Source organism: Serinus canaria, chromosome 1 (genome assembly GCF_022539315.1).
Source record: "Serinus canaria isolate serCan28SL12 chromosome 1, serCan2020, whole genome shotgun sequence".
Classification (NCBI taxonomy): Eukaryota; Metazoa; Chordata; class Aves; order Passeriformes; family Fringillidae; genus Serinus; species Serinus canaria.
Window position 1 is genome coordinate 59112368 of NC_066313.1, and position 12288 is coordinate 59124655.

Consider the following 12288-nt stretch of genomic DNA (forward strand, 5'->3'; position numbering starts at 1 on the left):
AGACAGAATTTAAGCAAGTTTACGTCTTCCTTTGCTCAGGCTGGATTCTAGCAGGAGACTGATGCATCCACTCAAAAAGTGGAAGAAGGATTTTTCACTTGTTTTATTTTTGAAGCCAAGATATTTCAAAGAAATTAACCGGAGAAACCTTACTGCAGCCCCTACTACTCATTAAGAATAGTGAATATTTCATCTGCTGCAGAAAATGTTTGTTTTTCCAGTCAAGTTGTCCAACTTTGAGTTAGCTGCCCTTTCCAGGACATTCTATACCACTTAAAACTTCAGGCTGTTTGACCAGATGATCCTATAGACTGGACCTTTTGACAGTTGAGGTAAAATGGAAAGAGCAGTAAAAAGTTCTGAGATTAGTTTTACACATCCATCTCCTCAATTACAATTGATCTTAGAGTAATTAACTGGAGACATATTTTTTAAGGCAAGAAGTATATTTCAGAAAACATTTTTTTCCCAGGGTGTCATCCCTGTGCAAAACATTTCTTCCATATCCGCAGCCTTAGCTGAGCAACCCATACTGCACATATATTCACAGCATATATTCTCTTTTCCCCATTGTTTGAAGTACTGACTTCTCCTGTCAATACAGGGACATGGCTTTGATGTGACCCTCAAACTGGAGAGGAAAACAGCAAAGAAAATGTGTATATTCACAACCTACTGGCCAAAGCAGTTGTTTAAACCATTAACACATTTATTTCTCACTTTTTCCTGCAACAGAGTATGTTTGGTTTCTGCAATAAAAGTACAGCCTTTTAGGAGCCACATGAAAAGAGAGATTTCCTTAGCCCTTAGTATTTGTCTGTCAGTGCTCCAGGAAAGCCAAGACCCTTGTACCAAGCCTTGTGCCAAGCCAGTGTCCCGTTATGAGGACCCTTCACTGAGCAACCTGCTGGATCTGAGGGTGGTTTGGCTGACTTATTCAGGGACACACATGGACACTCTAAGAGACTCCTCAGTGAGTCTTCCCTCTGTTCCAGTATTTCCCCTCTGCTGGTGATTGCCAGCACCCATGAAGGATTCACACCAACAGCTTACAGAATAATACACTTTATTAATATAAAACTGTGACAGGTTAAGGTTCAAGGACTGTTTGTGATTTGACTGCAGAAACATATTCAAAGCAATGCACAGACAAACTCTAATACCCAGTAAACTGTTCAGTACACACAGAATGTGGTTCTTACCTATCCCTATGAGTGAGAGGACAGGATCAGCCCATCAACTGATCCCAGCAGTTACTACGGAGTCTTCCCTAAATTTTCCCCACTCTCAATGTATTTTCGTAGTATTTCTTTATGTATAGATGAAGCTTGAATAACTCTAGTCAGACTAGAGTTTGTTACTGATTGGTACAAAATTCCCTTGCTTCACTCTTCAAGGTATAGCCAATAAAATTTAGACACTTGCTCCAACAGAGGTGGTCATACCTTGGGGCAGGTAACTTTGGGATGGAGCTGTGTGTTGTATTTAATTAGGCTGTAATGAACCAAGTTCATCTGAGGAGAGAGAATTCTCCAGAGCTGCTGGCTTGGCAGCAAGATGCCCTCTCCTCTCTCCCCTGACTGACAGCTGCTATGGGGTTTATCAGCTGCAAAGTGCCATTGAATTCACTTCCCTGCAAGGGATTCCACAGAACCTTGGCCACAGGGTTTCCACCCTGCTCCACCCTCCATTCCATCCCCCTGAGCAGGTGCTTATGGCTGCAGATTTGGCATGTGGGAAATCTTGGTGGAATAAGTACTGATCACATTCCATCCAAGGAGCAGCAGCTGCATTTTTGCCATATAATTTCTGTACTGCTACAACTTCTGTTAGGATGTGAATATAACATCTCTGTTGCCTCTGATTTTACCCCCAGTCATCTTTCCATGTAAGGCATATCAAATCAGAAATATAATCAGAAAGTGTCCTTAATCTGGAATACAGTAAAGTGTCAAGGAAAAAGATTTCTTTCAAACAGACAAACCTACAAAAAAGGCAGACCACTTATCCCTCTGGCCATTATTTCTTTAAATTCTGGTTTTAAGTATGCATTCTTCCTATTCTTTCTTTGTGACCTTTCTCATAAGGACAGGCATTTTCTTATCTTCTTCTTCTTCCTGGAGTCAAGTTAATTTAATTTACTGATCATATCAAAGGCCTTATTCCTATGTATGTGTATTTCACTGGATTAGCTTAACTGGGTGTAAAAGAATGTTAAGTAAAGATAATAGGGTGATTCTTTTGAACACAACAGGTACAAATTAAGTTGTTAACTATATTATATACCTTGCATTGCTTATCATGTCTGATAAGCAAACTCAATAACATTTAGCTTTGGCACAGCATGTAGCTTCATCAAGAACAAAAGTCTTTGGACCGATTTTAATTGCAATGAAAACAAAAAAGAGAGCTGCTGATTCAGAAATTGGTTTTGCCTATGGTTCTGCTTCTTCTCAATCATCTGCTCTACACTTGCCTTGGGGGAAAGTCAGTGTTTTATGAAGGGGCTACCCACCATATTGCTGGAAATTATGGCATGGTCTAGCATGAGGAACTAAAACTTGTCTATTTTGTAGAACTGGAATTTCTGCTACTTTATCATATCAGGCTGTAGTGTTAAGAGAAGTAGTTTATTTCATGCAGAACAGACAGGGATGGACAAGACAAGCACAATGGATGGTTGGATGAGGTTGACATTCAGCTGTTGTCTGCTGAATAGCATTTTGTTTGCATGGAGCAGCACCCTAATAAAAATCTCTGTTCCTGTCAAATACAATATACGGTCTTGTGCAAAGAAAGGTCTGCATTTCAAGCCTAAATTACAGCATAGCTCCAGTCACAACACTGAGTTAGGCCAGCAGACCTAATTAATTAGTCACAGAGTTAGAGTCATGTAAACTAGAAAGAACCTTTCTCTGGAACAGATCTACTCTGATCCACCCCTCAGAGTAGGTCTGGCAGGTTGATTGGAACACTCAGCTGAGTGTTTCTAAGGATGGTGGTTCCTAATGGTAGAGATAGCTGTGGCTGCTTCCCCTCAGTAGGAGTAATTGTTTTTTCCTCTTCATATTTTACCAGAAATTCCTTTGTGGCAGTTAGCTCTCACTTTTCCTCCTGCTTTCACTCTGCACCTTCAAGGAGAGTTCAGCTTCATCTTCCCTACACTCCTCAATGAGCTTTATAGACAATGACTTCCCAAGCCTGTTCCAGGCTAAATAAACTCAGTTCTTTTAAGCTTGTCCACATAAGTCATGTACTTCAGGTTTTAATCACTGGGGGTAGATAAATGGTTTATCTAAACTTGTGCGTTGAACATTGTATAGAGTTCAGCCCTTGGAATTCAAGTCCTAGACATATAGCAAATTTATCTTTGTGTTCAGGAGACAGAGAAGCCAAAACAAATTATAAGATTTATCTTAGATGCATGTAAATTGGCAGGATAACCTAATATCTAAAGTGTCTGAATTAATTGCTGTGATCCTTAGATAAATTAACAAAGGCGCTTATACATGGCATTACTTCAGAGAAGAATAAGGAATAACATTATTTTCTTCTGTCTAGTCTTTAAAAATATACACCAAATACTTTTAGTTTCTTCAGAATCTTTTTCAATTTGGTAAGGTTTGGAAATCCATACCTTAAAGCCAGAAGAAGTTAATGAATTTCATTTAATAAGTTTAGGCAACAGGAAAGTCAGGGGTTATTTGATTTGTTTGAACAGTGGGATGAGACAGATCAGAAAACTGTGGAATCAGTAAGACAACATTAAAAAGTTCTGTACTTGGAAGAAAAATTCAAGGTAATATATAATGTACATAATTTTAGCATGATAGCAATTTACAATCAAAACAACTTACCTTGGGAATTAAGGAATTTATCACAATATAAAGCCTTTAAATTATGACTGTGTGTTTTTCTAAGAGACATTCTCCAGTCCAGTCAGAAATTATGACTCAAGAATTACCAGGTGAAGTATTGTGCCCTCTATTATGCAATAGCTCAGAGTAAACTGTCTGCATAGTTATTTCAAGTTTAAGTCTGTGGACCTAAAACTTGGTCCACAGAATCAATGGAATCACAGAAAAAAATGGAATCAAAGTGATGTGCTCCAAGGTCAATCCCCAATGGCTTCCTAAACTGGAAGAAACCCTTTTCATCTGTGTTAGGTACTGCCATCCTCTCCATTTTACAAATTTCTTTTAACTGCATTCATTATTGCAACATCTGTTCCAAAAGATGGATGTCTTTTTTTGGTATTTCAACTTGGGTTGTATCTCCTATTACAATTACTAGATTTATTTTAGGGCAGTTTCTGACCACTAAGCATAATGAAAATGAAACCCATTAAATAATCTTGGTGGATTAGAATCCTTAATAACATTTCATTTTCAGATCCTTTGAACTTACATACTAAGTTCACCTACTGCACATGAAAATCTACAAAACAAACAAAACCGATGCATATAACTTCAGAAGAGAACAGTGTTCCAAATCTAGGAAATAATTTGTCTCTCTATTACTGGAGACTTGTGAAAGTAGAGAAACATTTAAATCACCCATAGAAAGCTCAAAGGGCAATTATGAGCTAAAACTTCTGCACTTCATCTTTCAGTTCCTAGTCAGAAAAGCATTAGGCTTCAATTTGACATGGTTGTCTCTAGAAAGCCCTCTCTTTTCCAGTGGAACTCCTCCTGCTTTGCAGGACTGGACTCTTTGTTCCTGGAGTTATTCCTTCACTGCTGGAGTACTGTACCATGTGCATTCTTCCACCTCCTTACACAACAGATAGCTGTGAATCTCCAATCTATCCTAAACCCTTTTTTAAAATAAAGCATAGAAATAAGCTTTCCTTTAGTAAGTGACCCTTCCTCAGCTTTTCAAAAGCAACAACTAAGTTGAGAAACCTGAAATAAATTGCATACATGTTCTGTAGAAATCCTCTAAACAAATAAAACTGAGAGACACTTTATAGCAGTAATAATTTCTTACTTGCAAGTGTTTCAGAAGACTCCCACAGCAGCAGGTGTTAAGGAAGTATCCATCTGTTCTTGTTTCTCTGCACAGAAGTACACTGAATAGATAAGAGTTTCTAAATGTTCAGGGTTGTCATTAAAATGGGTTAGCTGTGATCGTCACTTAAGGCATTCCTGATATTGAAATTAAAATGAAGACAATCTCTGGCTCTGTTGCAATTTGAAAATGCGATCAATGGTTCCCTGAAGAAACATCCTGTCAACTGAGTGCTTTTTAAATTATCTTCTGAAAACCACTTCAGTATTCCTGTGACTGAACTGGAAACGCTGTATCAGCAACATTACTGTTCTCTGAAAATATGGATCAAACCCCAGCTGTTGCAGATATGTTAATTGATGAATAAAGTTAAGAGATCAGAAGCCTTTATACTACACTTGAAACTTATGTTTCTATTTAAATATTGAAGGCTTTTCAGCTTTCTCCTCCAAATGCAAAAAATTACTTGAGTCACTTCTAAGGAAGGCTTCAGAATCTGTAAACTTGAATGCTACAGTATAAAGACCAGAGGACTGGAGCTTCATCAACACAGCAGTGAAATCAGCATGAGAAAGGGGAGAATGCAAACAAGCTGTGAAAAACAACACGTCAGTTTTTCTGGAGTTCCTTTGGACAGAAAATATACTGGGCAATAGTATGAATGAATCTGTGAAACAGCTATAAAACTTCTACACACTCCAAGATGTTTTTATACCTTAAGTATTATATAAACTACTACACTGTCCTATATTCAGATCAGAAAATGGATCTTGGCAAGCAGTGTGAAAGTGGTAATAATGAAAACTCCCCCTCTGCTCTTTCAGCATTGTACCTCACTCAACAGAAGGAAAAAAAAGAAAGCATGTTACACATGTAGCAATTATAATCTCTTTAAAGCTAAAATCATACCAACTGAGGTATTAAAGCTTTGCAAAGTCTAGTAGCTTCCACCTAAGAAAACGCTAGCAGTACCTTGCTTGCCGAAGTTTGATCTGTTCATTACATTTTCACTTTATATGTTTCTCTGATGCCTTCTCCTCTCAAGAAGGTACATTGCTTTAAGTAATTTTGCTATTTGTATGTGAATTACTTGGTCTGGATACTTGGTGGGCAAATATTCTCATACCTCGATGGAGCAGTTCTGGTAGTGTCAATCACAACTGTTTACAGCTGAATCTACCTCCAAAGCTTCTGGATCTCAGCTTTGTAATCATCATTTAAAAAAAAATAATACAGACCTTTGCATCTCCCAAATAATCCCCTCAAACAAGTAATAGCTGGCCAGCCTTCAGCTGGCATGGGATATTTCCAGCTATTTAGTCCAACCCTAAATGTAGTTATAAATACAAACTTCACATTGAATTTTTGTGATTTATGCAATCTTTTTTTATTCCTTGGTTGTTGTATTTACTGCTATTGTTGGATCTACAAAACTGTGAGTAGATGAAACAGGGTTTCTTTTAGAAAATAGTTTGTTTGCAATGTTATAGCTGAAAAGTAGTAAAATTTTGATAACAGCATTGTTATTCAGGAAAAAAAAAAACAAATGGCAAACAAGAAACAACCCACCCTACCACGATATGGACAACAAAGCATGTGATATACTAATTTGTTTGATGGAAAAGTATAGATTGCGTGCTAGGATTGCTTTGGCATTTTGCTAAGCCACCTGCCAGGTTAAGCCACTCTAATCATGTAACCATGGCGATACTGCTGGCGTCAGCGTGAAGAACTGATTTGTGCAGTCAGTAAGGACTGGGCACCTTAATGCACTAACCGGAGCTGTTAGGAACTGTTTGGAAATAAATATGTAAAATAGGAATAAAAGGTTCTTTTAGATTGTTCAGTGTTTTGCTTCAGGCAATATTTGTTAACAGCAGGCTGCCGTGTTTATCGGGCTAAGAGAACATGGATGTGAGCACTGAAAGAGATAACAAACTGCTGGTAAATAACTGCTGGTTGATTCTCTTCTGCTGCTTTGCTGGGGAACAACTGTTTCAGTTTTAGCAGGAAGTGCTGGCCTATCCTTGTTCTCTGCTGAGGTAAAGTGACAACTTACAGCAGTAATTACAGAAAATCTGAAAATAAGAGAAACCAAACAAAATTTGAAAGTTTTAATTAGGTTCTATAAAGATGGTCAGAGAGTTGGTCAAAGTGTTGCTACCATATATTACACCTCTTCTTCCTATCCCTTGGTTGTTTTCCAAATGCTTTTCCTGTCCCTCTCACATTTGCCTTTCATATGCCCCTCAGTTATGTGTTTTCCTAACACCTTTAATTTGCAGCTACACTGCTCCACAAGTAATGGGTTTGTTTTTTTTTCCAGAGAGGCAATGATCTGATGATATACTGTCTCCAGCAACAATGCTGGCTTAATTAATTTCTACCCCCATGTCAACAAGGTGCAGGACTGTAATGTGAATCAGACCAGAAAAGGGATCCACTTCAAAGTAAAAACTTCAGCAACCCTTCTCTCCAATTTCCCTTTTTTCAGCCAGGTGCCTGGTCCACACAGCAGCCCCACATGCACAAGCATATGTAAACATAATTAAAGGAATGCCTCAGTGAATTTTATAGAGGGTGGAACAGAGTACTGATTATTTCTGATTTTGTGGCCAGATGAGGGAAAAAGACAAACTCATAAAATCTGTACTCACTCTCCAAGCCAAAAGCCTCATTTGCAGGAGAAGAAAAAGGGAGTTCTTAGTGACCTCTCTACACATTTTTATGCTGTGTGTACTTTGGTTTGCTTACTAGTAGCATTACTTGATGTATTATTTTCATTCATGGCATCTTATTTTACCAGTCTGAATCCCAGTTGACACAGGTAGGCCAAATTCTTGCTCTGTGCTGTGGCCCAGTTGTTGCCAATTTTTCTTCATTCTCTCAATTTTTTATGGTCCTCCTCTACAACTTCTTCTTCTAATCTCTCATTCCCCCATTTTTTCCCCATTTGGTAATTTTTCATGGTGATTGACAGTTTTCAGTGGTTCACTAATCACTAATGCCAAACAGCACTGTGCTTTCTGGAGTGTATTTGTGTCCCCCAGACTGGCAACTGTTGGACTCTGTACAGGACAGCTGCTGCATTAACACATTTATTCGCTTTTGTAATAAATCACAATTATTTGTAGGCTGTGAAAAAAGTGTAGTTATGATTTTGTACTGAAATAAAGGAATGAACACTTTTAAAACAACTGTGGAGCAGGAGCCCACTTGAGGATATGGGGCTATGAATATTTTTAAGTCCCTGAAACTCTTCATTTTGCTCTTATGGCCCTGTTTCTGTATGGACTCCATTTGAAATGTCTTAGCTAGTTAGGATAAATATGCAAGTCAGGGAACTTCCAAGTGTATCCTTGCAGAGTGAAAAATTGTTCAGGGCTTTAGCATTTCTGTTTCTTTCCATCCTCCACCTTTGAGAACAGCAAAATTTAATCAAAAAGTTTGCTGAAACATAGTTGGAAAAAGAAAATGTTGTTTTTAATAACTTAAAATATGTAAGGATGCTTTAAGGATGATTCCGTAATTTTGTAATTCCCTTCATAATAATGGAGTTACTCAGAAAATAGGGCCCAGTTCTCTCTTGAATGAAGATTAAAACCTGCCACAAAGATCAGATGATTCACATTCTTTTGGTTTGTTGTGTTTTGCTAATAGGCAGGAAAGAAGGAGCACAAAGGACAGAGCAACCAAAATCAACAGATACAGAAGAGATACATAAATAAGAATTAGAAAATAAAGGAATTGAATCACTCATAAGTGAAGGTCAGCAAACAGCATGCCTAGTTATTGCACTTGATTGTTAGAAGCATTGATTTTGCTGCTCCTTGAAAGTTCTTAAGAAATTTAGTTACTTTTCCAAACTCTACTGCTTTGGGCCTGCAGACTACAGGGGAAGAGCAGTGGTAGGCAGAAGCTGCCACATCTGAATAAGAAAGATGCCTAACACAGTATATTTTCACTGCCAGGAAATAACAAAAAAGCATTCTTGCCTGTTTAGTGGGTATTAAATCATGGATAGAAAGTCAACTGCTTATCTGGAGCTGGCATGGATTTCCAATAACTTGCTTTCCTCAAGCACAAACATACGACAACACTTGAGGAAAACCACAAGTGAATCTTTTATAATCCAAAAATAATCTTTTTAGATTTCCATGAGAAAACAGCACTTATTCATTCAGTCTTTTTCTCTCACCTTGCAATTAAGTCAAGTGCTGACACAGATTACTGGGTAATTTATGCCCCAAACTGTTCAACAGAGATGATGCCTTCTAGAATTGTGGATATACAAAATAAAACCTTTATGACTTTTAATAGCAAACCCAATATATAGAATTCCTACACAGCCACAAACATGGTGTAGAGGTAATAGGTAGTGCCTGTAATAGGTGGTTGCTGTAGTCACTGTTTTGCTGCACAGCTGTGCTCTCCAATCTAATCTGTGTTTATAGCTAAGGACATATCCTGTTTGTGTACTATGCAGGATGATGGTGTCTGTGCCTGTGTGGCTCTGACAGGCTGATCTACAGCTTTCATTACCGTGCTGTTTGGGGTGTTGCTGTCCTACCCTAGAGAATCTGGCTTAGTTTTAACAGAGATGTCCATGTGGCTTGACAGGCAACCCTACAATGTTCCATCCATCCGCACCCTGCAGGTTCTTTACATTCTGCTGAAAGCTACCTGACACTGGGTGAGGTATCCTCTTGCATGGCACTTACTCCACAAGGCCTTCAGCCTCCACAGTAAAAGTGCTGCCCCTGACTTGTCTACTCACGTATCATCCACAATTTCTCAGCATGCAGCCAGCCCTTCATGAGCAGCTCTGCCCAGTAGTGCTCATAAGCACTGACCTTAATTTTACTGAGACAATTTTCAACTTGGACGCTGGGGAAGCATGAGGGAAGCAGAAGCCTGCAGAGAGGACCACACATTCCCTACCTGCTCTCTTCCTATTTGAGGGCATTGTTCTGTCCTCTACACTGAGGGACTGTATGGCCAGCAGCTGGCCTCCAGCAGTGTCTCCATTGTCACTGAGCTTTGTTCAGTTACATCATGTGTACTGATTTCAGACACCAGTTGACAACCAATAGGCTGCTAACTTCTCCACATTCATGGCTCTGGGACAGGAGCTCTCAGGAAGCAGCAAGCATGGGCTGTCCCACAAGAGAAGGAAGCCAGGAGCTGAGGGCAATAGCAAAGCAGGTAGGGCAGTGATCCCACCCGGGAGGGCACAATCCCACAGTACCTGAGCAGGTGCCATACTAGGGATCAGGGTGAGGCAGTATTCAATGTTCCAGTGGTCTGCAGTGGTGACGCAGGTGTGAGGTCAAGTCAGCAAATCAACCCAGTGGTTCAGGAGCAGCAAGGCACATGGATAGGCACAGGCAGACCTAAGACAAGTCTCAAGGATGGAAGACTGCACTTCACTGCAGCTCCCAAGCAAAGAGCAGGAGGCCCCCACGAGGCTTCCCATAGCTCCTCGTCACACAGCTCTGTCCCCAGCACCCTGATCCAAGGCTACAGCTGCACCACATCAGAGCTGCAATGGAGGATGGGCAACCAAGCCCCAAGGAGCGGGGAAGAGACTGCAGAGCCTCTTGGTGCAATCAAAACCCTGACAACAACATGCTTATTTCCAGATTTTCATCCAGTCCAGAAGGTATCAGTCTCTTAAAAGTAATCTTGTTAGAGACAAGGCACAGCTGTTCAGGGCTGAGATGTTTACTGCAGCCCAGTAAAGTCTGCAAAGCCATATGCTGTTTGATCCTCTGCTCCCTGGCTATTTACCAAGTCAGTGTCCAGAGGGGCAATAGGTTGAGCTCTGCCAGAACAGCTGACAAACACCAGCCCTTCTGCTGGCCCACGAGGGGCCCTGAATAATTATATGGAATTACATTCTGCAGTACTTACTGATTCATCATACCCTAGTGATCATTGCAGTGGTTCATCTGCACTTTGAGGTCTGAACTGCTGAGATTTTGATAGGCAGTCAGAGCTAACAACAGCATCACTGTGCCATATATAAATGCTCCTATGCTGACAGCCACAGTGCCTCGCCAAGTGTGAGGCTGTCTTTTTGACTGACATAATGCCAGTGAGAACTATACCTTTAAGATGCCTGACATACACTTAGTGATTTGCAGGAAAAAGTGGGGAGCGTGGTCAAACTGAAGGGTTCCAGAAGAGGACAGTCAGGTGGCAAAATTAATTAGAGCAGCCTGACAAAAATGTTAGCCTTGGCCTTTAGTGGAAATTATCCCTCCTTGCAACACCACCTTAACTACAGTCTGTGGCTATAGGTGATGGTATTATGTCCAAGATTTCATAATCCTTTACCACTTCCATGAAGGATATGTACTTGCTGTTTGTCTTTCCTCCATCCCGCTCCTTTCCAAGCCTCTCTCCTTCCTCTCCCCCATGAAGAAAATCTTTACTTCTGTAACTTTCCCTTCTTCTCTTTAGTCTGTGAAAAGTCCATATCTTCTCCAGCTGCCATATAAGAAAGATTGAATGCTGAGTACTGTCCTTCAGATAAAACACACACTATTTTAGCTGGCATACAACAATACATGTAGGAAAGCTAATCCTTCTGACTGCAGTCATATCAGTTCAGGACCCAGTCCATCACAAGACATGGAGAAGTAACCACTTTTGTTGAAACTGCAGCACACTCCTAGAAATGCAGTGACCAGAAGTAAAGGCCCTTTACATTCAGTGCCCAGTAACTTTCAGCTACAAATCCAGGATAAGGATCACCTGCTTTTGTGTTCAGTAAGCAGACCTGTTCCCTTCAGATAATGTAACGAAGAAAGAATATTCTATAGAAGACAAAATAAAAATTGAAACATTCTATAGAAGACAAATAAATTGAAATATTCTATAGAAGACAAAATAAAAATTTCTGCTGCTGTGGGGAACCTCCTATTAGACCTGGTGCTCAGGGTCTTCACCCCAATGCTGTTGCTTTCAGCACATCAGGTTGGGTTGAATGATGCCATAACTCATGAGGAGTGTTACAGGTTTCTGCTCTTGCCTATTTCTTCTGCTCTTGCCCAAAAGTGCGGTCAAAAGTTTCATCTCCCCAGTTTTGTGAGCCTACTGCTAACCAAGAGGATGGAGCCTGGAACTGGCAGGAGATGAAGGGAGTAAGGATGAATCAATCCACTGAATCAAGAAACTTGGAGGGCCGCTTCAAAAACTGTCTCTTGCTGCCTTGTGCTGTGTGCTAGTTCTGTCTGTTAGAGCTGTCTCACCAGAGGTGCTCGAGTAGCCCAA